Source organism: Equus przewalskii, chromosome X (assembly GCF_037783145.1).
Source record: "Equus przewalskii isolate Varuska chromosome X, EquPr2, whole genome shotgun sequence".
NCBI lineage: Eukaryota > Metazoa > Chordata > Mammalia > Perissodactyla > Equidae > Equus > Equus przewalskii.
Genome location: NC_091863.1, coordinates 75,359,611 through 75,385,246, shown reverse-complemented (window position 1 = coordinate 75,385,246; position 25,636 = coordinate 75,359,611). Strand labels below are relative to the sequence as shown.

The window sequence follows — 25,636 nt, the reverse complement described above, 5'->3', positions numbered from 1 at the left end:
GAAAGATAGGAAGCACAGTGACAGGAAGAGGAAGGAATATGAGCAAAGGAAAGGAGGTGAAAAACAGCAGGACATGTTGGAGAACTATAAGCAGTTTGTTATTAGATCATCAAAAGCAAGACAGGGAAGAGTGAGGGATGAGACTGGAGAAATATAGAATGAGATTTTGAATAACCGGGAGTAGCAAGCAAAGGATATGAGGTTTTATTTTGTAAGCAATGAAGAACCCCAGAAGTACACTAAACATGAAAGGAGTATGATCTTGTTTGTATTTATCTATATTCCTCTGAATGATGTGTGCTGGATGGATGGATGGATGAGGAAGCAGGCAAAGTGGTTAGTAGGTTATTATAATAGTACATAGGAGAAACAATAAAATATGCTAATGAAAGTAAGGGTGAAAAAAAAAGGAAAGGAATCTGAGATATACTGAGAAGGAAAACCAACTAGACTGGATAGTAATTGGATGTCAAAAAGTCTAGGATGAAGCCACGGTTTCTTATGTTGGTAACCAGGTGGATAGCAGTGTCATTTACAGTGGTCTAGAATGCAGGAACAGGGGTATCTTTAAGGAGTGGTATGAGAATTTCAGTTTTGGATATTTGGAATTTGAGGAAACTCTAACATATCTCAAAATATATATGATGAACAGGAAATTGGTTATAAATATTTGAGCTCAGGAGTGAGGTTAATGCTGGAGAGAGAGATTTAGGAATTATACATTCAAATTGTCTTTACAGTCACGGAAGTAGATAAGATTGAGAGAGAAAAGTATTGCTAAGTATGGAGCCCTGGGCAAGTCCCATGGCTAAAGAATAGAGAAGAGAAACCCATGAAGATGAACAAGAGGAAACAACTAGAAAAGTGCAAGAAGAAATAAGGAAATGGAGAGTTAATGAGAATAGAGGAGCAGAATATAAAGTGCAAGAGAAGTCTAGCAAGACAATGGAAAATGTCCAGTTGGGAGACCTGGAAAACTTCGCAAGAGCAGTTTTCACTAGGGTTGTTGTTGAAGTGGAAGTCAGATTGCCGTGTGTTGAGAAGTGATGGAAAGTGAGGATTTAAAGAATGCACACAGACTACTTTTAGGGAAGTTTGACTAGGAAGAGAAGGAGCAATAGGACGATAGCGAGAGGAGCACACAGGGTCACAAGAGGGTTACTTGAAAAACAATTTTGAGGTGAAATTCATATAAAATAAAATTCACAATTCAAATGAATGATTCTGTGGCATTTAGCACATTTATGATGTTGTACAACCACCACCTGTATCTAGTTCTAGAACATTTCCATCATTTCACAGGAAAACCCCTTAACCATTAAGTGGTTTTGCCCCATTCCTCTATCCCACAGCCCTTGGCAACCACCACTCTGCATTCTCTTACTATCGATTTACCTCTTTTGTATATTTAATATAAATGGAATCATACAATATGTGACCTGTCGTGCCTGACTTCCTTCACTTAACAACATTTTTGAGGTTCATCTACATTGTAGCACATATCAGTACTTCATTTTTCTGGCTAAATAATATTCCATTGCATGTATATAGCAAAATCTGTTTCTCCATTCATCCATTAATGGACATTTAGGCTATGTCCACCTTTTGTCTATTGTAAACAGTGCTGCCACGAACATGCACATCATGTACTTGTTTGAGTACTTGTTGTTAATTCTTTAGGGTATATATACCCAAGGGTAGAATGGCAGAATCACATGGTAATTCTATGTCTAAATTTTTGAAGAACTGCCAAACTGTTTTCCAAATTGAAAAGGAATAAATAAAATTAATTATGCTTTCAGATGACATAAATTTTTATATGGAAAACTAACAACTCCATAAAAAAACTGTTAGAACTAATGAACAAATTCAGTAAGTTTTCAGGACACAATATCAACATACAAAATCAGCTGCATTTCAATACACTAACAAGAAACTCTTCAAAAAAGAAATTAAGAAATCAATCACATTTACAGTAGCATCAAAAAAAATACTTAGGAATAAACTTAACCAAGAAGGTAAAAAACTAGTTTATTGAAAACCACGAAACATTGATGAAAGAAATTAAAGACACAAGTAAATAGAAAGACAGACTGTGATCATGGATTGGAAGTCTTAATATTGTTAATATGCCCATACTACTGAAAATGATCTATACATTCAGCGCAATCTGTATCATAATCCCAAAAGTGTTTTCTACAAAAATAGGAAGAATAGGGGCCGGCCCGGTGGCGCAGCGGTTAAGTTCGCACGTTCTGCCTCTCGGTGGCCAGGGGTTCCCTGGTTCGGATCCCGGGTGCGGACATGGCACCGCTTGGCACGCATGCTGTGGTAGGCATCCCACATATAAAGTAGAGGAAGATGGGCACAGATGTTAGCTCAGGGCCAGGCTTCCTCAGCAAAAAGAGGAGGACTGGCAGTAGTTAGCTGAGGGCTAATCTTCCTCAAAAAACAAACAAACAAATAGGAAGAATAATCTTAAAATTCATATGGAACCACAAAGGACACCAAACAGCAAAACAATCTTGAGAAAGAGCAACAAAGGTAGAAGCATCACACTTCCTGAGTTAAAAATATATTTTAGGGGCTGGCCCCGTGGCCGAGTGGTTAAGTTCGCGCGCTCTGCTGCAGGCAGCCCAGTGTTTCGTTGGTTCGTATCCTGGGCGCGGACATGGCACTGCTGTCAGACCACGCTGAGGCAGCGTCCCACATGCCACAACTAGAAGGACCCACAACGAAGAATATACAACTGTGTACCGGGGGGGCTTTGGGGAGAAAAAGGAAAATAAATAAATAAATAAATAAAAAATCTTAAAATATATATATATATATTTTAAAAAGCTACAGTAATTTAAACAATATGGTACTGACATAAGGAAAGACCTATAGACCAATGCAAGAGAATAGGAGTCCAGAAATAATACCACTCATATATAATCTAATAATCCTTGGCAAAGGTGCCAAGAATACACAATCGGAAAAAGACATTCTCTTCAAATGATGCTGGAAAAACAGATATTCACAGGCAAAAGAACAAAATTGGACCATTATCTTACACCATAAACAAAAGTCAACTCTAAGTGAATTAAAGATTTAAATGTAAGACCTGAAACTAAAACTCTTAGAAGAAAACAGAGCGACAAAGCTTCTTGACACTGGTCTTGGCAAAGATTTCTTCAATATGACATCAAAAGCACAGGAAGCTACAGGAACACAGACAAATCAGAATAATTAAACCAAAATTTTCTGTACAGCAAAGGAAACAGTGAAATTGCAACCTATGTACTAGAAGAAAATATTTGCAGACCACATATCTGATACGTGGTTAATATCCAAAATACATAAGGAATTCATACAACTCAATAGAAAAAACGCACATGACCCACTTTTAAAAATAGGCAAAGGATTTGAATAGATATTTCTCCAAAAAGACATATCGAATTGCCAACAGCTACATGAGAAGGTGCTCAACATCACTAATCATCAAGGAAACACAAATCAAAATGACAATAAGATATACCACTTCACACTTGGATGGCTATTATAAAAAAGAAGAAGAAGAAGAGTACAGCGATACATGTATCTTTTCAAATTAGTGTTCTCATTCTCTTTGGATAGATATCCAAAAGTTGAATTGCCGGATTTTAATGATAGTTCTATTTTTAATTTTTTGGGGAACCTCCATACTGTTTTCTATAGTGGCTGCACCAATTTACACTCCCACCAGCAGTGTATGAGGGTTCTCTTTTCTCCACATTCTCTCCAACACTTATTATTTCTTGTCTTTTTGATAATAAGATGTGAGGTGATATTTCCTTGTGGTTTTGATTTGCATTTCCCTGATGGTTAATGATGTTGAGCATCTTCTCATGTGCCTGTTGGCCATCTATGTGTCTTCTTTGGAAAAATGTCTATTCAGTCCCTCTGCCCTATATTTTGGATATTAACCCCTTATTGGATATATGATTTGCAAATATCTTCTCCCATTTGGTAGGTTGTCTTTTTGTTTTGTTGATGGTTTCCTTCACTGTGCAAAAGCTTTTAGTTTGACAACTGTTTTCAAAGACGTGGAGAAAAGGGATCTCTTGAAAACTGTTGGTAAGAATGTAAATTGGTGCAGTAACTATGGAAAACAGTATGGAAGTTCCTCGATAAATTAAAAGTAGAACCACCATATAATCCAGCAATCCCACTTCCGGGTTTATATCCAAAAGAATTGAAATCAGGATCTTGAAGAGATCTCTGCACTCCCGTGTTCACTGCAGCATTATTCACAATAGCCAAGAGGTGGAAAAAAACTAAATGTCCACCAACGGATGAATGGCTAGAAAAAAATGTCATATATACCTACAATGAGATGTTATTTAGCCTTAAGAAAGAAAGAAATCCCACCATTTATGACAACATGGATGAACCTGGAGGACATTATGCTAAGTGAAATAAGCCCACTACAAAAGCACAAAAACTACATATATCACTTATCTAAAGAATCTAAAATAGTCAAACTCATAGAAACTGAGGGTAGAATGGTGATTTCTAGGAGCTGGGGGAGAGGGAAATGGTGAGGTACTAGTCAAAAAGTACAAAGTTTCCACTTTTACAAGATGAAAAAGAGCATGAGATCTACCGTACAACACAGTGCCTAAAGTTAACAATACTGTATTGTATACTCAAACGTGCTAAGAGGGTAGATCTCACATAAAGTATTTCCACAATAATAATAACAATAAGCTGGTTATCTAGGCTGTTTACAAATCTACCTTAGTCTTCATTTCCTGTTTGAATTGAGACTGGAGATCAGCCAGAGTTAAAAATTTAAGGTCTAGGCATGAACCTAGCACTGCTCATCAAGCCACACTGTGGTGGCATCCCACATAAAATAGAGGAAGATTGGCACAGATGTTAGCTCAGCTTCAATCTCCCTCAAGCAAAAAGCGGGAGAGTGGCAAGAGATTTTGGGTCAGGGCTAATCTTCCTCACCTCCCCCCAAAAAATGTAGGGTCTTATTAGATCTTTTTTTTGAGCATGTGTCTTGCACTGGAAATGTTTATGGCTTTCTAAATTCCTTAATATACACAGACACTTTAGAATACCCTAATTTGCCAAAGAAAGTCTCTCCCCAGCTTTTCTTCCAGTGCTTTAGGCAATCCATTGTCTCAACCGTAATCTTTCCCCCAGATAACCACTGGTCTTTAGTTCACCTTACAATGTTTTTGAGCAATGCATTCAAATATAAAGCTTGCCACGTTTCATCTCTGAATGAATTCTGAGTTAGGCAAAATATAGATGAGTGCCTTGTGTCGGTCCTTCAGGTAGCCTCTTGACGGGTTAGAACAGGCAAGCACAATAACTTGTCAATAAGGTATGTTCTGATTCCTTTGGAACCAGGGACCAGGGTTCTACACTGGGAATGTGTCTTCAAGACCATCTTTTAGCTTGGGACAGGGTGGGGCAAAAGCAAGTAAAAATGCCACAAATCTCTCATCGGGGCAGAGGAAAATCCCCTTTCTTTCCTTCTTGTGTTCTTAAGGCTGGACTAATAGTAAAATTGATGTAAGATTAGATTAACAGGAGCAAAACCCAGTTTAATATGTATGTATTGGAGATCATAAAGAAATGATGCTCAGAGAGTGAACAAAGAGGCAGTATATATATCTTTTACACGAAGAAACATAAATTTGTGAGGAATGACAGCACAAAGAAACAGGTTTGGGGTAAGTAGTTAGTGAGGAATTTAAGCAGAGTTTAGGCTTGAGGTAGTAAATTAGCAAGATTTGTTGATGCAGGCTTCTCGGCCCTGAATTCCTACTCTGGAGATGATGCCCTTTCACGTAGGAGATTTATTTTCTGCTTTCAGGGGGAACAGACAAGAGGGTCAGAACGCCATTTTTGTTTCTCAAGTAACTTTCATTCAAAATAATCAGTATGTTATTATGGCATATTTTGGGTGGACTGTCCTTGGCCCCAACACTTTTTAGCCATTTTCAGTTGCCTGTTTCTTGATTTTGCATTCACTTGGTTGCTGTAAACCTTTGACTGTTTTCCAGAGTTCTGACAAATCTGATTCTGACAGTTTCTGCTTTTTTAAAAAAGAATATTTCTGTGGAGGGGCTGGAATTTGGAGCTGCCTACTCTGCCATTTTACTTATTTCACTCCCCATGAGAGCGCTTATTTTTAAATGGATGAAAGTTGAGAATATTTTAAAGCTGAAGGAAAGAGTCAGTGGAGAGGTAAAAATTGAACATATAAAAGAATAGAAGATAATTGATGGAGCAAGTTCCCAGAAGAGGTGAGAGCTAAAATGTGAAACGTTATTAGGCATAAAAAATTGCAGCTCTTTGATTCACATGTGATTTTAGATAAACTTTTTTTTAATTTATTGAAGGAATTAGACTGAGGCATGAAGTATAAAGCACTGCAGGCTGTATATTACTATTACTTTTTTTAAAAGAATTCTCAGGGGAAAGTTTAAAGATTTATGGGGATGGAGAATTCAATAAATGAGGTTTCTGAAGAGGCAAGACTTTGAAGTAAAAATTGAAGCAGCAATAGATTTTACATAAAATAGTTAAAGTTTATTGAAATTCCTTTTTCTGTAAGGATGGCAAAAACTAAAGCCAAAATTGCTTGTATACAGATTTGGGGAGAGTGAGGATACAAAGTACACTCATGAACTCTTTGTGGGGTGTACATATTTAGAAGTCAATTCAGCAGTTTCAAGCCTAACTTAAAATGCCTTCTCCTTTTGACTCAGCAATTATATTCTAGGAATGTCTATTCTTGCAAGTTTGCACAAGAATATATGTATAAGGATGTTCATTCCAGCCCTGTTTGTAAGGCAACAATTCCAAGACTACTAAGACATCCAGAAATATATCAATAAGTGAAAAAATTACCCACAAACCAGATGTGTAATTGGATCCATACTGTAGTGTATATGCCTCTGTGTATAGGTTCATATAAGCGCAAAAGGTCTAGAAAGATCCATGCCAAACCTTTAACTGTCATTCACCCTGGGGGATGAGATGGAAGAAGAGTACTTCCACTTCTTACTTTATACATTTTTGCATACTTTTATTTTTACAATGATCATACGTTACTTTTTAATTAAGTATATATATATATTATATATATATATTATGATTGCAAATATAAGTATCACAATGGATAGCACAATATCTTTATGCTATTTATCGCCAACCCAAAAAGGATATATTAATTGCCAAGGCTTGGGATAAGAAGTATAATATGGCAGGAGACCTGACCCAAGCTTACCTTCAGCAACTATGGCTAAAAACTAGATTTTTTTAAAAAGCTATATAGTTCCTATTTGGTGAGAAGTAAATTTATCTGTTTCTTTTTTTTCTTTCTTTTTTTCTCTGTGTATTTTTCCCTCCAACCCAGAATGAAAGGATAAAGCTTATTTGGTATGTAAAAAGTTCTTTTTGAAAATATCTAAATATTTTCATAGGACTTCAGAGCAGTTTTCAAGTTTCTTAAATAAATATTCTGTGTGTCTTGCATGTGATTTTCCCTCGGCTGTGTTAACACGTGATCTCTGACACTGAGCTCACAAAGCTTGCCATCTTCTGTTTCTGGTAGTTTTCCCACATATACTGCACGAGTATGCATATTCATTAAGAAATAAAATATGTAATTCAGGACTCATTTTTATCTGCGTGATTTTGATCCCTGTATTCTGGTTTAAAACCTACTACTCCTACATTGTTCTGGAAATCATTGATTTCTGTCGGTAGCTGACAATTCCCTGATCATTTTTCTGGTAACATCTTACTGATGATGTCATTCTATACCCAACTAATCTGGTTTTCTGAAGCAGTTCTTCTGCTGAATAGACCAATTAAAGAAACTTATATCACTTTCTACAGTGATGGGAGAAGTTTTCTTAACTTCTCTGAATTTCTTTAAGTATGATTTACAGATCAAATTATTTCCCTTGCCTGGATTTCTTGTCGCCATCCTCAGTCAGTATACATTATACAAGGTACAAACCATCCCCAGTTCCCATTTCATTTGTGCAGTTTCTGGCAATGAAGGACCAAGTTGATTTCAGGGCTTTAGACATTGAAATTAGTTGAAGATTTGAAGCGTGTTTTGTTCCCAAAGCTTAAATTACTCCTCAGTTTTGATTAAAATCTGTCATAGTTACAATGAAAATGAAGCAACTTAAGAATGCACCATTGGTACTATGTCCAAGAAACTGTCCAAATAAACAAAAACATCCTTTACTCATTCTCAATTTCATGTATTTATCCATATACATCTTGCACTCACAGATAGTTTCAGAAGCACGTTCTCTGAATAGACAAATGCACACTTATTCCAGAAAGTACGTACAATTTATGTGCACGTAAAAACTTACTGCACAATACTTACTTCAGGAATCTGTACTTTGAAAATAGGGTTCTAGCCTCAGGCAATGTCATAGATGAATGCCCTGCAAATTATTCTATAGTAAAATTGGAAAATGTCAAAATGAGAATATGATGTTAGATGTTATAAAAACATGAAATTCCTACAAATGCTAGAGCACTCCTATATTTCTTTGGGGTAGGCATTCTTGACTTATAATTTATATATAAGCCTAGACTTATTCTTGTCAGAGTTCAAATATTACTAGATTGCCCCAATCTGACATTTACCATGCAAATTGTTAAGGCAATATTATAACCAAAAATTACATAAAGCCACCAGAGTACAGGGTACTACTATTATTATCTAAAATGCATGTGTACTCAGCTCAGAAGCCATTTATAGCTATGTTTTCCTGGCTGTAAAATGCTACAAATTTTCCTTTTTTGAATAAGTTGAGTGAATAGACATGCACTATAAAGACTATACCTTTTACAAGAGATACACTTCTAGTATTTAGAAATTAGATTTCTGTATAAAGATTATCGATGATAATCACATTATCAGCTCTTGCTCTGTCATCTCCCAAGTTCTATTAAATTACTCAATAAAAGACAATAACTAGCAAAACCATTGAAAACCAAGGATATGGAGCAATTCAGTTGTTCATACCCTTGCCAGGGTATGGGGAGAACTCCTACTAACTCTTACACCAGTAGAGGTAGACGGACAAACATATAGGTAGTCTAAAGTAGTCCACCAATGAAGGAAAACAGCACAGGCAGCAAAAATGTAGCCATGAAGAAGCTTCGCCCCTCCTATATCAATTGCCCACAGATTTGTAGCAGCCATCTATTCAGTTCCTGCAGCAGCCAGAACTGCTTCCCCTCACAAGCCCACGGGTGACTCTGCCTCCATCCAATTGGAAAGAACAATTCCCAACGACCAACACAGAAACGAGGGCTGTAGAAGCAGAACACGCCATCTTTTCTACGTACTGGATATAGCCAAAGAATGACATACTACCCAGGATATAAATTGTTCTCCTCACAGGAAATAAAGAACAAACAAGCAAGCAAATAAAAAGTCTACACAGTGAAGACAGGATAGTCTTTCCCTCAGTTCAATAGAATTGCGCCTTTTGGTAGTCTACTGCAGTGCCACTCACTAGCTATGCGACCTTGAGCAAGATCCTTGATCCTTCTGAGCCTCAGTTTCGTCTTTACAATGGATGTGAAATGACTCCCAGTCTTAAGTGAATTATGAGAAATATATATTAAAGTGATGAACATAGAATTTGGCTCATATTAACTGCCTAATAAATACTGTTTTTCCTTCTTGTGACATGTATTAACCATATTTGCAGCATTGCTGTGTACATGGTATATGTTGGACCTAGATTCCTAGAACTGTGATTTAATAATCTTATTTCCAGGAATCTAGTTTAAGGGAATAATCAGATTTTGGGAACTCTTGACTCACATAAATGCTTCCTGCAATGTTATTCAGAACAGTAAAAGTGTAAATATTTTAAATGAGTGAAAATAGACAAATACAATGAAATATAACAAGGCTATTAAAAATATGATTATGAGAAGTTTTCAGTAGCGTGGGAAAATGTTAAATTTATAATATTGCTTGAAAAGTAAGATAAATACTTTATATAAGTGAAAAATACGTTACAAACAACTGGAAAGAAAATAGTAAAATGTTAATATTTTCTTTGAGTGGTAGGAAGTAGGGTAATTGTATTTAGATAAAATACTTTCCTATGATGTTCGAATTGTCTATAAGAAACACATATGACTTTTATGACTAAAACACTGAAAAATTAATACAGGCGAGTGCAAACTATTTGTCTCAGATAGTGTGGTTTTACCTGAAAGTTACTCTAGACACCTGCATTAGTCGGCCAGGGCTGCCACAAGAAAGTACCACCGACTGGGTGGCTTGAACAACAAACTAGTTTCTCACAATTCTGGAAGCTAGAAGTCTGAGGCCAAGGTGTTGGCAAGGTTTGTTTCTTCTGAGGCCTCTCTCCTTGGTTTGCAGATGGCTGTCTTTTCCCTGTGTCTTCACATGCTCTTCCCTCTGTACGTGTACATGTCTGTGTCCTAATTTCCTCTTCTTACAAGGACACCATTCGTACCGGGTTAAGGCCCACCATAACGATCTCGTTCTCACTTCATGACCTCTTTAAAGACCCCATCTCCAAATCCAATGGTATTCTGCGTTACTGTGAGTTAGCACTTCAACATATGAATTTGGAGGGACATGGTTCAGCCCATAACAACACCCCTTACTAGATCATTTTTAACCACTTACCTGAACTGACTTCCCATTTCATAAAGGAGTCAATGTCATGAGCAAAATATAGCTAACACGATTTCCTGGAGTCAACTGATTTGCTTTTTTATCCCAACTATGCCACTTAGTACTCATGTACCCTCCAAACATCAGTTTTCCGATCTGAAAAATGGGGGTGATAATATCTGTCTCATAGGATTATTGTGAGTATTAAAAGAAATACGCTATATAAGACAAATATCACAGCGTATAAATGAAAGTAAACATGAAACAAATTTAACTTTCTTTTCCTTTCTTCCATTAGTGAGAACTTCTTCAACATCATCTTCTCAACTATAGAACTTACCAAATTCATTCCTTCTTCCTGACTCTTTTCCCTGAAACAAAATACTGTACCCATGTTTTCAGTTCCACTAACTCCAGCCCCTTTTGGTAGTTGGCTCCATAAAAATGAGCTTGAATTCATAGCTCAGGTCTTTCATTCTGTGTGATCTTGGGACAGTCAGTTAACCTCTCTGAGCTCAGTTTCTCATCTGTAGAACGAGGATAGTAATACCTCCCTCATAGGTTTGTTGTGCCTGACTGCAACCCAACATCTATAAACATTTTGTTGAGTTAATATTGATAATAATAGCAATTAACACTTATTGAGCATTTACTATGTAACGGGCAGTGTGTCAAATATTTTACATCCTTGATTTGATTGAACTTTAACAAGAATCGTATCAAGTGGCTCAACATACTCTCTTTATTTTGCATAAGCTGTAACAACATGGCCTTGTTCATCTTGTAACCAAAAAACTCTTATTAATAAAGTAGTCAAATTTTTTTAACATCCTGACAGGAATATAATTTGTGATAAAATGTCACAAAATATTACACCAAATTAAGCATAATCTATCTTGATATATATTTCATTCCCATTTTGAATCCAATGCCATAAGATATTTTCTTGTAAGAGTGAAAAGCAAAATTATTTATATATTATATAAAAACCACAGTGCATAGCCCTGATGTCCTCACTTCTAACGAGAGAACAAGAGGCAGCTTGAAGCGATGGGAAATTGGCATCAAAAGATCAGAAAGGTAGGGACAGTGCTAAAGAAATGAACCATTCTTTGTTTATCCAAAGATGAGTTATAGTCAAATTCACACACAAACACACATAAATGCAAAAGGTGTTGTTTCATTGTTATTAAAATTTTAATTTTTTCTGGATTTTTTTACAGCTTCTATTTTCCCTCCATTAAAATATTCTAATTTGCCTTCCTGCTGAGGCCCATTCCCAATACTGAATTCTTAGTATGAAGATAGTGGACCAAATTGAATAAAAAATTAATCTCTCATTCTAAATAAGAAGAGATGTAACCCACGTATTGTGTGATTATCAGGACTATCACATCGCCCACCACCTTGGATATTACACACTACTCCAACGACATTTTGTTGGCTGATCTTACTCCTTCTCATCACTTCTTTCTCAGTGTAAATGTTTAAGAGTAAGAATGACCATAGGAGCATTTTAAGGAAAACCAATTTGCCTTCTCTGCTCGTCTTCTATCTTCGCTTTGAGCCCGTAGTAATACCCTAAATAACACAGTTCTTCTAGACACTAATTTCTTTTACCTCTCAAACATTTCTTATATATTCTATTCTCCATTCACTACATCCTCCATGCTTCATCCACAATGATATTTCTAAAATTCAAACCTGACCATGTGCCTACCCCATTTACAACCTGTTAAACACCCTCCACCATTGTCTTCAGGACCAAGTTCAAATTCTTCAGCTGGCAAGCAAGGTTCTCCATGTTTTCAGGCCTGCACATCTCTCCTGCCTTTCCTTTGTCTCATCACTCTCAAAAGCACTCCTTGCCTCAGAGCTTTTGAACTTGCTGGAATTCTCTCCTTCAGATATCAGAATGGCTTGTACCCTCATCTACGTTTCTAGTCAAATACCACTTGTCAGGACACAGGACTGGGACTAGGGTGAGGGCAGCAAGTTACCCAGGACACAAAATTTAAAGAGATGCTCACTCTCAGGCTTGTGCAAGTGCAGGGTCAGCAACCGTGAGTGCCTCCTTAAATTTTGTGCTCTGGGTGCCTCCCATGTCTCACCCTACTCCCAGCCTTCCCACTCTACACTCCTTAATATTGTAACCATGTTCCTGACACAACTTAGCCCTCCTCCCTTGCTTTATTTCCCCATATCATTAATCACTATCTGACATACTTATTTACTTATATATTTGTTAATTTTGCATCTGCTGCCAATACAATGCAACCTCTATAAAGACAGAGTTTTCTTAAGTTTTGTTGACTGCTGTATATCTAGTGCCTAGAACAGTGTCTGGAGCATAGTAGGTGCTCAATAAATATTTGTTGAATGAAGGAAGTACAAATCTACTTGTAATTTCCACAACCACCTCTCCATGACTTGCATATGCTGTTCCCTCTGCCAGGAATATCCTCCCTACCTCAATACACCAGATTAGATCCTATAAGCTCTTATAAAAAGATTCAAATCACTTTCTTTTGGAAGCCTTGCCTAACTTGCATTAAGGTTAATTAATTGCCCCCCTTCTGCAACCCTCATGTTGTCACAGTATATTATGGTTGTGCTTCTTGTCTATAGTCTCAACTAGACTGTGAGTTTCTTGAAGGCAGTGAATCCCTGGCCATGATGGCTTAGCATAACACAAAGTGTTTTGAAGACCCTGAGACATGAACTAGAATCCTGGCTTAGTCACTCACTGGACAAATCACTAAATCTCAGGGAGCATCAGTTTCCTCATCTAACAAAATGAAGACAATTATGCATGTTTTATATTGAGGTTATGAAGGTGAAACAAGGATATGTGCCTAAAGGACCTAGCATTTGCCAAACACATAGTACACACTCAAAAAAATCTCCCCCCACAAGCTCTTAACAGAACCCCAGTTATAGAGCAGGTACCAAGTACATGTTTGAATCAATAAATAAGCACTTCCCCTTGCCTGTCCATGTCCTCACAGGTTCATGTCCTAGATCTCCCTCTCCGTGGTGTTCCAGAGGCAGCTCATACCAGTTTAAAAGAGCTGATTGTGTACATGTCTTCTCAATTTTGTGTTCAGTACTGTCTCATTGGTAGCTTGAAGTCGGCAATGGTGGGAGTATTTACACAATGGAAATCATCAAATGCTACAAATCAAGGCTTTCTCCTTTCCCTCCCAAATCATTTTATCAGCACACCACTACCCGATGCAACTTATATACAGCAATATAACAATGGATAAGGAAGACAGCGGAGATGATAATGACTATAATTTATATAACCTATGGTAAATAGAGTGGACTTTGGATGTCCATTAAAATATAAGAGCCTCTAGGTGCGAAAAATGTTGGCTTTCTATAATTCAAATATATTTTCAACAAAAAAAAAATTTTGAAAAAATACATGTGATTTGTGCCAGACGTATTAATTATATGGGGTCTGGAAAGGAGCAAAAATTTGTGGCAGGTATAACCCCTCTCTAGGAGTTAGAGCGCTCTGTGTGATCTAGAGCTAGAAGTAGAGAAGTCATATGGCATTTGGGCCTCAGGGACCCCATCTAGTAAACAGAAATGCTATCTTTCTTGATTGAAGTCAGTCATCCAGATCTGACGCTTTTGAAGTCCTTTCTGGAAGCATAGTATAATAGACAGACCCTGGACTAGAACTTGAACTCAAATTAAGAAGACATCACTCTCTAGTCTTAAATCTGCCACTTGCTAGTCGGGTGTCAAGATAGATCACAATTAAAATGGGATACAAACTCATGTCTTCTGCCCTCGATGGGACTATTGTGAGGAGAAAATGTAATGATGCACTGGAATATTTTTTATAAACCTTAGCATGCTATTTAAATTATTAATATGATGATAAGGCTGTGACTGTGTGATCTTTGATTCATTTTACTACCAAATAAATTGTCTGCCAGATGAATTTCTGCCTCACTAGGGGGCAGGTTGAAAAAATTGGTAATTGCTAATGAACTTTTTCAATAATTCTTGGCATTGGAAAAATAAACCATACTCAATCCATGTCAATTTTCTTTCTTAATCATAGTGACTGATGAAAATCTCAGGATCTCGCTCTCTTTTCTGCTGCTGGTTGAGAGAAATCGTTCTTCTATCCTGATATCTCTAACAGCTCCTCAAAATAGTAGTTAGGAAAACGGAAGTGCGAAGGGAATTACTTGTTGGAAGGAAGGCTCAGTCCTGCCTCATATTGTGGCTTTTCTAGCCACATTTATTACAGGTTTTGTCAGATTAAAAAGATTATGGACTTACTGGAGAGTTAACTGTTAAGTCTATTGTCTTTGTTGTGTAAATGCAGTCCCTGCCTTCTCAGAGTTTCTCATATAAAACAGGCACCAATGATTCATTATAGCCGTACAAACACTTAACCAGATCATAAAGGGACGAAACGTACTTGATGTTAGTATAAAGAGGAACAGGATAAGCAACAGAACCAACAACAAAGGGACTTTCTCATCTAGGTTTTACATTACCTGGGAGGCTGACTTCTGGTTCAATTCCCAGTTCTTTAACTGGCACAGCACACTGCCTTGGGCCAATCACTTAACCTCCTTGTGTGCTTGACTCTCTGTGAAGAGAATGAAGCAAAGACACAGCTTAATGTTTATGCAACACTTAGGTCTCCTGGAAGCATAATGCCACCGTGTATTGGTGGTAGAGATAAGAAAACATACTTTTTAAATTTTAGCTACGATTCTGTAGATTCTTAGCGTCCACATGAGAGCGTCATATTTGAAGTTTGATACACAATTACAAGTCTTACCCTTGTAATGGCAAACAGTCAAATTGATATCATGCTGCCCAGACTAAAGCAGTCACCAGCTTCTCTTCAAGGATACAGACATTTGCCTTCTGTTAGTATCTCTTTCAAGAGCATAAAAGAGCCTCATCCAATCGTGTGCAGAAAAGGTCTGAATGTTCATCCAGGGTCTTGATACAGTACAAATAAGCCTACTCATCCCCAGACTGACCTAAGCTGACTGTTGCTGGGCATTACAGAACATAATAATACTGGGTATTTAGGAGCATGCAGCAATAGTCAATAAAAATAACTGTCATTTATTGAGTGACTGCAATATGCCAGTTCTTTATCTAGAGTCTTATGTAATCCTCACAGCTACTCTGCAAAGTTAGTATTATTTACCTTCACATGTGAAAACCCTAAAGCTCAGAGAGGTAAAGAAATTTGATCAAGGCCAAAAAATTAGTAAATAACAGGCTGAAATTCATATTAGAATCCAAACCTTTTAGATTCCAAAACCCATGCTCCTAACCAGTAAACCACACTACTGTCTTGTCCGGGATCTGCCCAGTTAAAGATCAACTCCATTTCTTGATATCTCAAAGCATTTTTAACTTATGTACGCAGAGGAGATTTTGATGACAACTTGGAATATCCAGTCTAAACCTTCAATAGACATGTCTCTGAAGTCTTTCTGATGAGGATTTTTAGGCTGGTTAATTTTAAAACTACAGATGAGAGGCAGGCTCCGAGGAGTGGAATTTGCTTGCCCCTTTGTTGGGAAACATTTACATTTCTAAGGGAAACCTCTATCTGTAAAGATGCCTCCCTCTCTGTGCCAGGAAGAAGGGGGATGGCCTTATCTCTAGAAACTCTTAATGCCAGAGGCAAGAACTTAAGTTGGTTGCTGTCTGGCAATCTCATGTAACCGATTTAGGGTGGTGGCTTCTGACCTTTACTTAATCCGATTTGATTCTCGTCTAAAAGTCATGGGATCACCCAATGTCCACACCCCACCTGCACTGATACCATTTGAACTTTTTTTCATGTTCCTTCCTTTGTCTTGTAAAGAGATGACTCACATACCCATGCCTTATAAAATTAGCCCCAACCCTCAACTCAGGGCAGCAGCAGCGGCTCCTCCTGCCTGTGGGCCCTGTCCCCACGCAGCAGCTCTGACTGCCCATGGGTCCTGTCCCCATGCTATTCCACACTATTCTCTAAATAAAAGAGCACTACTGCCAGATCTTGAGAGTCCAAGAAATCTTTCTTTCGACTTCTCGGCTCACCGACCCCGCATCATTTCTGCTAAAGGTTGACAAATAAAAATGGCAAATAATAGGATATATTGGAGTATATGAGGAAGCCATTTGGTATAAACCTAATTTGGCCTGACTTTTTTTTTCCAAAAGGGCCTGACTGTGGCCATTGAGCATGCATTGTATATACATTTCCTATGGCAAGAACAAAGGCCCTTGAGATAAAGGTGCAACTTCCCTACCCCCCCCCCCCCGCCCCCCGCAACGTTGGCATTTCCTTAAAGATTAAGCATCTTTCCTTAGGCTAGGAACTGATTGCTGCACTCACCTTTGACCACCCAGCTCACCTGTGACCACCCAGCTGGAGACAACAGAGTGCCACCCTGCTGTGTTCACCGAGACAGCAGACCTACCTGCTATTTCCTTCAATCGCTGTGCCGACAGAGCAGTCTCGCGGCTATTGTAAAAGGGACATTTCAATCCTATGTGAAACATCCTCTCTGGGGGTATATAACCACTCTGTGCACCCCACTTCTTTGGTGCCCTTTCTTCCTTCGGGAAGAAAGGCCCCGGGCCATGGTCCTCAGATTTAAGCTCAGAATAAACTCACCCAAATTTTCATTTATAGATTGGTTATGGATTATTTTCATCGACAAAGTAATACCAGAATTTAGGACTACACTTCTTTGATCTGTTAAGACATTATAGTAGGACGCGTGGGCAAGTATCAACAAGATAGAGAATTGTTGGGGAATTTTTTTTTCTTTACTTAGGACAAGTTTTCTTCAACTAAAATTTTATAATGAGATGGAGAAAAATATAGTCACTGGAACCCTCTGTAAGGCAAGGACTGTATTTCTCTGGAAGAAATTCATTGACAAAACACTTTGGGGCATAAATTGAGACAGAGTTTTATGTTACATAAATTGTTCACTGTAAGGACATGGGGACAGGACCCATGGACATCTGAGAGATGGAGCAACTGAAGGCATGAATTCAGGACACACTTGACTTGCCAAGCTTTGCATTCTGTTGCAAGGCTGCGACAGCCTGGAAGAAGAGATGCCTTAGGCTTTGCACAATGGTGCCATCCAGTCACCAGGCCTGCACTCTTGAGGTTGTATTCACCCAGAGATGACATGCTTTTCTAATTTGTGCAAGGATACACTATAGGTTAGAGAAAAATAGTGATCCCTTCTAAATCTATGTTTTTATTATTTTATTTCTTGAGTTTTTTTTATTTTATTGAGGCCATATTAGTTTATAATATTGTGTACTTTCAGTGAACATTAATATATATCAGTTTCTGTATAGATTGCATCGTGCTCTCCACAAATAGTCTAGTTTTTATCCAACACCATACATAGATGCCCCTTTAACCTTTTCACCCACTACCTGACACGCTTCCCCTCTGGTAACTACTAATTTGTTCTCTTTATCCATGTGTTTATTTATCTTCCACATATGAAGGAATTCATGCAGTATCTCATGTCTGGCTTATTTCACCGAACATCATACCCTCAAGGTCCATCCGTGTTGTTGCAAAAGTCATGATTTTGTTTTTTTTATGGCTGAGTAATATTCCACTGTATATACACCTCACATCTTCTTTATCCATTCATCAGTTGGTGGGTACTTGGGTTGCTTCCATGTCTTGGCTATTGTGAATAATGCTGTGATGAACATAGGGGTGCATATATCACTTTGTATTGCTGATCTTGTGTTCTTTGGATAGATACGCAGTAGCAGGATAGCTGGACTGTTTTTTTTTTTAAAGATTGGCACCTGAACTAACATCTGTTGCCAATATTCTTTGTTTCTTCTTCTTCTTCTTCTTCTTCTTCTTCTTCTTCTTCTTCTTCTTCTTCTTCTTCTTCTTCTTCTTCTACTTCTTCTTCTTCTTCTTCTTCTTCTTCTTCTTCTTCTTCTTCCTCCTTCTCCTTCTCCTTCTCCTTCTCCTTCTCCTTCTCCTTCTCCTTCTCCTTCTCCTTCTCCTTCTCCTTCTCCTTCTCCTTCTCCTTCTCCTTCTCCTTCTCCCCAAAGCCCCCCAGTACATAGTTGTATATTTTAGTTGCAGATCCTTCTGGTTGTGCTATGTGGGACGCTGCCTCAGCATGACCTGACAAGTGGTGCCGTGTCCGCACCCAGGATCCAAACCAGTGAAACCCTGGGCCACTGAAGTGGAGTACATGAACTTAACCCCTCAGTCATGGGGCCAGCCCCTGTATGGTATTTTTATTTTTAATTATTTGAGAAGTCTGTGTACTGTTTTTCATAGTGACTACACCAGTTTGCATTCCCACCAGCAGTGTATGAGGGTTCCCTTTTTCTCCACATTATCTCACAACACTTGTTATTTTTTGTCTTATTACTTATAGCCATTCTGACAGGTGTAAGGTGATATCTCTTGTAGTTTTGGTTTGCATTTCCCTAATAATTAGTGATGTTGAACATCTTTTCATGTGCCTCAGCCATCTGTATATCTTGTTTGTAAAAATGTCTGTTCAGATCATCTGCCCAAGTTTTGATCAGATTTTTTGTTGTTGTTGAGTTGTATAAGTTCTTTATATACTTTGGAAATTAACTCCTTGCCAGATACATGATTTGCAAATATTTTCTCCCAGTTGGTAGGCTGTCTTTTCATTTTCTTCATGGTTTCATTTGCCTTGCAGAATCTTTTTTAGTCTGATGTAGCCCCATTTGTTTATTTTTTCTTTTGTTTCCCTTGCTTGAGTAGACATGGTATTTGAAAAGATACTGCTAAGACTGATGTCAAAGAATGTACTGCCTATATTTTCTTCTAGGAGGTTTTTTTTTTAAGATGCTATTTTTCCTGTTTCTCCCCAAAGCCCCCCAGTACATAGTTGTGTATTTTTAGTTGTGGGGGCTTCTAGTTGTGGCATGTGGGATGCTGCCTCAGCATGGCCTGACGAGCGGTGCCATGTCCTCGCCCAGGATCCAAACCGGTGAAACCCTGGGTCGCCAAAGCAGAGCACGCGAACTTAACCACTCGGCCACGGGGCTGGCCCGTTCTAGGAAGTTTTTGGTTTCAGGTCTTACATTCAAGTCTAATCCATTTTGAGTTAATTTTTGTGTATAGTATAAGATAATGGTCTATTTTCATTCTATCACATGTGGCTGTCCAGTTTTCCCAACACCATTTATTGCAGAGACTTTCCTCTCTCCATTGTATGCTCTTGGCTCCTTTGTGGAAGATTAGCTATCCATAGATGTATGGATTTATTTCTGGGCTTTCAACTCTGTTACAGTGATCTGTGTGTCTCTTTTTGTACTAGTAGCAGGCTGTTTTGATTACTATAACTTTGTAGTATATTTTGAAGTCAGGGATTGTGATGCCTCCAGCTTTATTCTTTCTTCTCAGGATTCTTTTGGCTATTCAGGGTCTTTTGTTGTCCCATACAAATTTTAGGATTCTTTGTTCTATTTCTGTGAAGAATGTCATTGGGATTCTGATTGGGATTGCATTGAATCTGTAGATTACTTTAGGTAGTGTGCACATTTTAACTATGCTTATTCCTCCAATCCATGAGCATGGAATATCTTTACATTCCTTTATGTCTTCTTTATTTCTTTCAATAGTGTCTTATAGTTTTTGGTGTGGGTGTTTTACCTCCTTGGTTAAATTTATTTCTAGATATTTTATTCTTTTTGTTGCAATTGTACATGGGATTTTATTCTTGACTTCTGTTTCTGCTAGTTCATTATTACTGTATAGAAATGCAACTAATTTATTTATTTTTTTGAGGAAGATTAACCCTGAGCTAACATCTGCTGCCAATCCTCCTCTTTTCGCTGAGGAAGACTGGCCCTGAGCTATCATCCGTGCCCATCTTCCTCTACCCTATATGTGGAACACCTACCACAGCATGGCCTGCCAAATGGTGCCATGTCTGCACTCTGGATCTGAACCGGCGAACCCCAGGCCGCCGAAGCAGAACATGCACACTTAACCACTGCGCCACTGGGCCGGCCCCACAACTAATTTTTGTATGTTGATTTTGTACTGTTTAACTTTGCGGTAGTTGTTGATTATTTCTTATAGATTTCTGGTGGATTCTTTAGGGGTTTCTACACATAGGATCATGTTGTCCACAAACAGCAAGAGTTTCACTTCTTCCTTTCCAATTTGGATTCCTTTTATTTATTTATTTATTTTCGCCTAATTGTTCTGGTCAAAACCTCCAGTACTATGTAGAATAAGAGTGGCAAGAGTGGGCACCCTTGTCTTTTTCTTGCTCTCAGAGGGATGGCTTTCGGTTTTCACCATGAAGTATGATGTTGGCTGTGAGTTTGTCATACATGGCCTTTACTATATTGAGGTACTTTCCTTCTACACCCATTTTATTGAGAGTTTTTATCATAAATGGATGTTGGATCTTGTCAAATGCTTTCTCTGCATCTACTGAGATGATCATGTGATTTTTATTCCTCATTTTATTAATGTAGTGTATCACATTGATTGATTTGTGGATGCTAAAGCATCCCTGCATCCCTGGTATAAATCCCACGTGATCATAGTGCATGATCCTTTTAATGCATTGCTGTATTCCATTTGCCAATATTTTGTTAAGGATTTTTGTATCTAGCTTTATCAGTTATATTGGCCTGTAATTTTCCTTTGTTGTGTTGTCCTTGTCTGGTTTTGGTATCAGGGTAATGTTGGCCACATAGAATGAGTTAAGAAGCATTCCAATGTATTCAATATTTTGGAATAGTTTGAGAAGGATAGATATTAAATCTTCTTTGAATGTTTAGTAGAATTCTCCAGAGAGGCCACTTGCTCCTGAATTGTTTGTTTTGGGGAGGTTTTTGAATCTCTTTACTTGTGATTGGTCTATTCAGATTCTCTATTTCTTCTTGGTTCAGTTTTGGAAGGTTGTATAAGAATTTATTCATCTTTTCTAGGTTATCAAATTTGTGGGCATATAATTTTTCATACTATTCTCTTATAATCCTTTGTATTTCTGTGTTAATCATTGCAATTTCTCCTCTTTAATTTTTAATTTTAGTTATTTGAATCTTCTCTCTTTTTCCATAGTGAGTCTGGCTCAGGGTCTGTCAATTTGGTTTATCTTCTCAAAGAACCAGCTCTTAGTTTCAATGATCAATTTTATTATTTTTTCGGTCTTTATTTCATTTATTCCTTCTCTAATTTTTAATATTTCCCTCCTTCTGCTGACTTTGGGCTTTGTTTGTTCTTCTTTTTCTAGTTCTGTTAGGTGTAGTTCAGGATTAATTATTTGAGATTTTTCTTGTTTGTTGAGGTAAGCCTGTGTTTCTATAAATTCCCCTCTTAGTACCACTTTTGCTACATCCCATAAGACTTGGTATGTTGTATTTTAATTTGTCTCCAGGTATTTTTTGATTTCTCCTTTGATTTCTTCGTTGATCCAATGTTTATTCAGTAACATGTTGTTTAGTCTCCACATATTTGTGACGTTCTCAGCTTTTTTCTTGTAGCTGATTTCTAGTTTCATAGCATTGCAGTTGGAAAAGATGCTTGATATGATTTTAATCTTCTTAAATTTATTGAGGCTTGCCTTGTTTCCCAACACATGGTCTCTCATTGAGAAGGTACCATGTGCACTTGAGAAGAATGTGTATTCCACTGTTTCTGGATGGAATATTCTATATATATCTATTAAGTCCATCTTGTCCAGTATTTCATTTAAGGTCACTGTTTCCTTGTTGACATTATGTCTGGATGATCTATCCATTGATGTAAGTGGGATGTTGAAGTCCCTTACTATTATTGTGTTGCTGTCAATTTCTCCCTTTTGGTTTGTAAATAGTTCCTTTATATACTTTGGTGCTCCTGTGTAAGGTGCATATATTCATAAGTGTTATGTCCTCCTTTTATCATTATATACTGACCCTATTTGTCTCTCATTGTCTTTTCATCTTAAAGTCTGCTTTGTCTAATATAAGTATGGCAACACCTGCTTTCTTTTGATTGCAATTTGCTTGGAGTATCGTCTTCCATCCCTTCACTCTGAGCTTATGTTTGTCTTTAGAGCTGAGAAGTGATTCTTGGAGGCAGCATATTGTTTCATCTTGCTTTTTAATCCATCCAGCCACTCTGTGTCTTTTGATTGCAGAATTCAATCCAATGTTTCTTTTCCCTTGTATTTCTGATTCCCATTTCAGTTTGGTGGTTTTCTGTGATGGTTTTCTGATTTCCCTTTACTTATGATTTGTGGCTCTGCTCTGATTTCTTTTGCTTAGTGGTTACCATGAGGTTTCCATAAAAGAGCTCATAGATGAGACAGTCCTTTTTCTGATAGCCTCTTATCTCCATTAGCCTAAGCAGGTTCCATCCCTTTCCTCTTCCCCCTTCTGAGTTATTGTTGTCACAAATTATTCTTTTTTCTGTTGTGAGTCTGTGGCTAAATTGAAGTGTTTAGAGTTATTCTTGATGCTTTCCTTCTCTTTATCTTTTATGTTATAATTAAGCCTTTGGTAACCTATTCTGATATAGAGCTTAAATTTTCTGATTCTATCTGTCTATTTATTTCCTTGGTCAAGGCTTTGTAAATCTTTGCTTTTCAGCCTTACATATCCTGTAAGGCAGGCCTATTGCAATGAACTCCCTCAGCTTTTGTTTTTCTGGGAAAGCTTTTATTTCTCCATCATATCTGAAGGATAGTATTGCCAGATAGAGTATTCTTGGCTGAAAGTTTCTGTCTTTCAGGATTTTGAATATATCATTCCATTCTCTCCTAGCCTGTAAGGTTTCTGCTGAGAAATCTACTGAAAGCCTGACAGGGGTTCCTTTGTAGGTTATTTTCTTCTGCCTTGCTCCCCTTAAGATTTTTTCTTTGTCCTTGACGTTCACCAGTTTTACTATTACATGCCTTGGAGAAGGTGTTTTTGCGTTGATGTAATTATGAGTTCTATTGATTTCTTCCTCTGGTTTGGGAGGTTCTCAGCTATTATTCCTTTGAACACGCTCTCTGCTCCTTTCTCTCTCACTTCTCCCTCTTGAATACCTATAATCCTTATGCTGCATTTCCTAACTGAGTCAGATATTTCTCGAAGAAGTTCTTCATTTTTAAAAAATTTTAGTTCTATCTCCTACTCCACCTGAAACATTTCTATATTTCTATCCTCTAAATCACTAATTCTGTTCTCCATAACATCAGCCATGTTTTTTGTGGTTTCTAGATTATTTTTTGTCTCCTTAATCTTGCTCTTATCTCCAGAATTTCTGGTTTTTTTTTTTTTTTTTTTTTTTTTTAGAGCTTCAGTCTCTGGTTAAGTCTTCCTTCTGCTCATTAATTTTATTCTTGAGGTCATTGTAACTCGTTTGAAACTCATTTTCTTGTAACTCATTGAGTTTCTTTATGACAATTATTTTGAATTCCCTGTCATTTGATTGTAAATTTTTGTGACTTCAGGATTGGTTTCTGGAGACTTGTCATTTTCCTTCTGCTCTGAAGTGTTACTGTAATTCTTTATGGTGTTTGATGAATTGATCCTTTGCCAGCACATTTGTGGTAGTATCAGGTCACAGATTCCACCTGCCACTGCTGTGTTTTCTGATCCCGCCCCCATCTGCTGGGACTTGTACTGATAGGGCTGCTCTGCATTTGTGTGGCCTGGCCACAGCTGCTTGGTGGGTCATGCACACATGCACAGGCAGTTCACGCTCCTCTGGACAGGACCACTGTGCTCAACAGTGGACTGGCTGAGCTGCTAAGCTAGGTGGGAGAGGAGGGGCACTTTTTTTTTTGTGCTGGCCAGCTCTGCACTTGCTTGTGGGTACCTTGGCTGAGCTTCTGTGCTTGGTGGGCAAGGTTCTTTCATGGGACTGAGCCACCACCACTCAGTGGGGAGCATTCCTATGGGCGAGGCCACAGCAGCATGGTGCATGCTTCCATGGTCCAGGTCACCACTCCAGAAGTATTCACACACAGACCAGGCTGCTCCTCCTCCTCTTAAAATCACCCTGGTTGCAGTGTGAGGACCCACAACCTGTATCACTGCCTCTGGGGTCAGGGAGGGATCTGTTCATCCAGTTCCACCACTTCTGGGGGATCCAATCCACCTATCTTCAGATGAATGGCTGTGTTCTCTGGCGTCCCATTATGCTGTGAAGGGAATCCTCTGTTGGTTAATAAAAGTCCCTTTGGTTGTAACTTACAGGGGAGAGACAAAGGGAACAACTCTGCATTGTTGCTGATGTCACTCACTGGCTACCATTTTATTCTTCAATTCTTAGCTAATATCTATTTCAAACTTTCTGCTAAAGCTTTATAAACGTTGTGTGGTTTGATCTTCACAACAACCTACAACTATCTCCATTTTATAGACACATGCTCAAAGCCACACAATTCTTAGGGGCAGAGTCTGTATTTGTACACAGCTTTGTCTGACTCCAAACATGCTTTCATCTTTAAGGCTATACTGCCATCACAATATCAACATTGGCTTTTGTCCATAGAGTAAACATCTCCATGTATTGACAAAATAAAAGGTGAAAATACAAAAGCCTATCTATTGCTTGTTTTATATACTTTGAGATGTATAGCTAGTTTGCTGATTTGTGTATTTGCTCATTATAACTAAGTCAATCTTGACCCTCCCATGTTTAGTTCACCAAAAACAATTTCACATTTGTTGACATAAAGTCATTTTTATCCAAATTTTCCTAATACAACTTTAATACTAAACACACAGAATTGTGATAAACTCAAATGGTTCTGGAATACTGTGTGCAACTAATAAATACAACACGATGACTTCAGTAAAATAAAATTATGTATATACAAGTATCACAATGCCTTAAAAACATTGTCTTAAATGCAACATCATTTACCTAATGTCCTTTGAACTATTTCAAAATTAAGATGATTTCAAAATTTCTGCCATAGT

At 37.8% G+C, this 25,636-nt stretch overlaps 1 long non-coding RNA gene across 4 annotated transcripts in view; it reads right to left on the bottom strand.

The window, feature by feature from the left end:
• The window catches only part of LOC139080951 (uncharacterized), a 158,723-nt gene that overhangs the window by 34,025 nt on the left and 99,062 nt on the right, over window positions 1-25,636 (bottom strand). For all 4 annotated transcript variants that reach the window (XR_011535842.1, XR_011535844.1, XR_011535843.1 and 1 more), the window contains one exon: window positions 15,214-15,308. This is a non-coding gene — a long non-coding RNA (uncharacterized lncRNA). The remainder of the gene's footprint in view (window positions 1-15,213; window positions 15,309-25,636) is intronic.